A 5531-nucleotide genomic window follows, 5' to 3' on the forward strand; every position below is an offset into this window, starting at 1 on the left:
ATTATAATATGATGATTTATATTTTTGTATTTTCTTTTTTGGTGGATGTGAAGATTCAATCATTGGTCATTATGGTGTAATTTTCAATTCTTTTATGTAATTGTGTGTGCTCTGCTTTCAATACTTTTGCACTCTCATTAGTTTTGACGATTAGTTACATTTATCTAAAGTTGCTGAAAGTTGTTCAATTTTTGATGAATTCAAATTATGAAAACACGAGTGAAAAAGTTGAGTCCAAGTTATGAGATACAAATAAGGAAAAATGGAAAAGATTAATTTTGCTTTCAATTTATGCTATTTTAGAGAACAGTGTTTCATAAAGATTGGCTTATTGTGAAATGGAAAAAAGACTAGATAAAGAAGGAATTAAAAAAGACTAGATAAAGAAGGAATTAAAACCTAATGCTAGAATGATTTATGAGACGCATAGTTTAAGTACGTTCCAGAGGGAGAAGCCGTCTACCTTCAAGGGTAAGTACGATCCTGATGAAGCGTAAGAGTGTCGTTGAAGCAGATGGACTATTATGCAGCGCAGAAGGTACACTATGTTATGCATATACTGGCCAGTGAAGCAGATTACTGATGGGTTGGCACTCGTCAAAGATTGGAGGCTGTTGGTGAAGTGATTACTTGGGCTCTGTTCACGAGGGAGTTCATGAGGAAGTATTTTCCGAAGAGGAGAAAACCGTATCATGATCGTAAGAAGCCTTATAATGCTCCTTCTGATAAAGGGAAGCAAAAAGTTGTTGATGGGAAGAAGGCAAATGGGGGATGAGCTCTGGCTACTGTCAGATGTTATAGATGTGGTGAATAAGGTCACCGTTCCAACGAGTGTGAAAACAAGGTGCTTAGATGTTACAGATGTGGTAAGACCGATCATCATGTTACTGACTACAAAGACGATGGTCCGACTTGATTTAATTGTGGTGGGCAGGGTGATATCAGTACCCAGTGCTAGAAGTCGAAGAAGGACGCTACTGCAAGTAAGACTAATGGTAGAGTGTTTGCTTTGAGTTGGCTGAGGATTCCAAGAAGGACAACTTGATTCGAGGTACTTGTTTTATTAACAATATCGAATAAGTTGCTATTATTGATACTGAATCAGGAAATATCTATTTCCAAGGAGAATCTTATCATTGGTGTTGGTGGCGTGTCTTCTCTAATTTTCTTCTTCCAAGATAGTAGACCAAAAAAGATGTCATAATTTTGTCTTTACTTTGAGTACCGTGATTTCTTGCATGTGACTTAATTGGAGCAATTTACGATGTTCTAAGAAGTTTCTAATCACTAGGTCAGAACATCTTTTGTTGGCATTGCTTGTGAACGTTGATGTCGCTTGTTCTTCTGAGGAAGCTTATTTTTCTTTGTAATATCGGCCTTTTGTTTTTTTGATAACTTCTGATCTTCTGACTCTAATTGTTGAACTTGCTTTCAATCAGAACATCTGATTATTTAACGATGTTTCATTTCTGTGATCTTCTTGTTGTTTTGAGACTTCATGCATCTGATATTTCTGGTTTATTCCTTTGAGCTAGTCTGATACTATTTCTGATTTGTTTCATTCCTCAGTCTATAAGCCAGTTTCTGATACAATCAATATGCTTGTTTTTGATGAATGTCATATAAGGCCTTTTAGCATAACATTTGCACACTCAATTAAATCATTAGTAATAAAATTGTTACTAACAAAATATATGCTTGTTATCATTAAAACCAGATTCTGAACATAGATCTCAATCTTGTTCTAACAGGCGACTCTATTAAAATGTCTGAGCTAAGTCAATCAATGTCTTTAGTCTCAAATTTCCACCGCTACACTTTGACTTCTAACAGTTGGCGCTAATGTGACCCTGCTCTCCGCAATTGTAACAGAAAGGTATATTAGTCCTACAATTTGCTACAACATGTCCCGGTCGTACACACTTGAAACATTTCTTCACGTCTGACTGACATTCATTAGCACGGTGACCCATGCCACCACACCCGAAACACTTGATAGGATTTGAAGGAACACCTCCCTCACTTGGCTTGTTTCCATCAACCGCCTTCTGCTTTCCCTTATCAGTAGGAGCATCATAGGGCCTCCCATGATTTATATGTCATTTACTTCTTTTCTCACTCAAACTTTTATAGTGAGCCGAATGAGCCCTATTGTCCTCTTCATAGATTATGCAGTTGTTCACCAACTCTAGAAACCTATGAATCTGATGATACCCTATAACTCGCTTGATCTCAGGACGCAGTCCATTCTCAAACTTAATACACTTGGAGAATTCAGCAGTTGCAACACTATAACGCGGATAAAATTTCTCAAGTTCCTTAAACTTAACAGTATATTCAGTGACTGTCGAGTTTCCTTGTTTCAGCATGAACTCATTCTCCTTCTTACCGCGGACATCTTCCAAAAAGTACTTCCTCAAAAATTTCCTACTGGACACATCACAAGTAACAATTTCACATGTAGTATCCAATCTCTAACGTGTGCTCAGCCACCAGTCATCAGCCTCCCCAGCCAGATTATGAGTACCGTACCGTACCTTCTGCGCTTTGGAACAATCCATCACTCAAAAGATTCTTTCAATCTCCTTAAGCTAAACATGTGCTCCATCAAGATCATACTTACCCCTAAACGTAGGCGGATTTTCCCTCTGAAACGTCCCCAAGTTACAGGATTAATCGTTTCCCCCAACATTAAGCTGATTTTGTACAACCCTGAGAAACGGCCTGGAAAGCAGCAACAATCGCAACGTCATTCCTTCCAGCCATCTTCTATTTCATAACACAAACATCAACAATGGTTAGAAGTTATTACAGGCATGTTCTGATACCAATTGTGACACTCTACTTTCCCCATAAATTAATTATAAAATAACAACATAATTTTCACAGATTAATCAGAGTTCACACAAGTAGGAATGTCACATCCCGTAAAAACTCATGAAGTCTCAAATCACTTCATCCTATATTGCTCAGCAAATAAATCATATAGCGGAAGTTCAAAAATAATTCACTTCTATGGCTTTAAGGCCTCAGCAAAAATAACTTCACCAGCTCGTGGTTTAACATAAATCTAACAAAATAAGATATGTAACAATGAAACCAATAAGACGATGCAAATAAAACAATCCCATTTTCTCCCGTGTTACGTATCAGAGCGACTCCTAAGACTCGATCGAGAAACACAAGCTCCATGCTTACTCAAATACCTGGATTATCTGTACTTCCAAAAAAGCACAGACACAACAACAAAAAAGAGGTGAGGATTTCATTCAAATAATGACCGATGAATATCACATGCTAAGGAGTGACATTTGTCTGGAAATAAATCTTAAAAATCTTAAAAATGTTAAGAAATGAAAGAGTTATGGTGTTGTGAAAGTGACATGCCATACTTAAATTTAGGTTAACCAACCATGAACCACCTTGTGTTTTTTTACTATATCTTTGCATCCGATGTTAAAAAGTTTATGTTTAAGATGACTAGTGGAATGCACGTGTCTTTTTTTAATTGGTGGCACACAAATAGGTTAATTTGCCCACAATGTTAAAACGGTAAATCTAGGCCAACAACTAACCACGTACGTGCATGAATCTATAGATTAGGATTCAGGAATCAAATAACTTAAATATGGCAAATGTTAAAAAGCAAATGCATTTAAAACTTTCATTTTAAATATTGGCATAGATGGAATAAAAATAAAGAGACATTTTACCGTTAAAAAATGGCCGTTGGAAAACTATTCACACATATACTGATATACATGCACATGCACCTAACCACCACAACGTATATCGAATTTGGTCTGTAATATATACAACACATTTTTCCAGAAATCAAGAATCAGATTACAACACATTTCATCTTATTTTGTCAAAATCATGACTAGAAAGTAGGTGAAACTTGCTTTCATTGAGAACAATACCGCAAGGAAAGTAGCATACAAGAAACGGAAGAATAGTTTAATGAAGAAGGTAGATGAACTAACAACCCTTTGCGGTATCGATGCATGTGCCATAATTTATGGCCCCTACGATCCACAACCGGAGATCTGGCCATCGCCTTCTGGAGTACAAAATGTGCTTTCGAAATTCATTACAATGTCTGAGTTTGAACAAAGAAATATGGTGAATCAAGAGAGTTTACTGAATCAAATGATTTCGAAGGCTGAAAAGCAACTTAAAAAAGAACAAAGAGACAACGAAGAAAAGGAGAAAACCATGCTCATGTTTCAGTGTCTCAGTGCTGGGAACATCGTCTAGAATAATATGTCGATGGGTGATTTGAATGATCTTTGTTGGATGATTGATCATAATTTGAGGGCGATTGGGAGAAGGATGGAATCAGTTGATAATGAAAATATTATTCACCAAAATCAAAGTGAGAGTCATGTCATGGCTTCTCAAAGCCAAGTCCAACTCCCAATGGCACCGCCAGTGCCACTACTACCACCACCGTCGCCACCACCAACCACACCTGAAAATGATGAAATTGCAATGATGAGTAGGTTGGGATGGATATGACAAAATGGCGCTGGACATGAAACAGTTCCATTTGGTTATGATGCATATCCTTTCAGGTGGATACGACGAGTTTAGTTTAAATTTTGAATTATTTGATGATTTATGTTTTTGAAATTTTTTTTTTTGGTGTATGTGAAGATTCAATCATTGGTCATTATGGTGTAACTTTCACATCTTTTATGTAATTGTGTGTGCTCTGCTTTCAATACTTTTGCACTCTCATTAGTTTTGACGATTAGTTACATTTATCTAAAGTTGCTGAAAGTTGTTCAATTTTTGATGAATTCAAATTATGAAAACACGAGTGAAAAAGTTGGGTAGTGTACCTTCCACCAATCACATGATGCCATCTAATGTTAACACATTTAATTATTTATTAAATATTATAATAGTTTGTTATTTTCAAAGTATTTTACATAGGAGGTAACTTTACCCAACTTTTTGAGTTGGGTAGATAAGAATTCACCTTTATGTAATTGTGTGTGCTTTGCTTTCAATACTTTTGCACTTTCATGAAGATTGGTTTATTGTGAAATGGAAAAAACGACTAGATAAAGGAGATAAAACTAGTAAGGGTGGAGACTGGAGAGACGTAACCATTCTTCATATGAAATATTAGAATAGATGGAAAGCAAACTTGACTTGTTATCAAAACCTATGTTTCTGAACTCCTCTCTAGCTTTTTGTGTTTCTCCTCTTGCATATTAAATCATCTTCATGCTTCCATCATTTCCAAGCATTTCTCTTATCCGTCGAGATTCAATACTCTCTTTCATGCAATAACAGTATGCTTAAACAGAAAAATCATTCGCATGCATTTCTTTTGGTCCGAGTCTTTTACAGCCTTCAAGAGGGGTGTATGGAATGGAATGATGCTTGTTTTACAAAGCTAGAAAACTTATTACGTAAGGTGTTAGAAGTGGGTGCTAAAGCAACCTCTAGAATTCAGTTTGTGCTATGTAGAGTGAAACTTATTAATAAAGAGGTTTATGGAGAGAATACCGACTCGA

At 36.3% G+C, this 5531-nt stretch overlaps 1 pseudogene; it reads left to right on the forward strand.

Moving 5' to 3' along the window:
* The first annotated feature begins 3879 nt into the window (after positions 1 to 3879).
* On the forward strand, positions 3880 to 4521 carry LOC131658534 (agamous-like MADS-box protein AGL80; annotated as a pseudogene).
* The last annotated feature ends 1010 nt before the right edge of the window (positions 4522 to 5531 follow it).

Source organism: Vicia villosa, linkage group LG3 (assembly GCF_029867415.1).
Source record: "Vicia villosa cultivar HV-30 ecotype Madison, WI linkage group LG3, Vvil1.0, whole genome shotgun sequence".
Classification (NCBI taxonomy): Eukaryota; Viridiplantae; Streptophyta; class Magnoliopsida; order Fabales; family Fabaceae; genus Vicia; species Vicia villosa.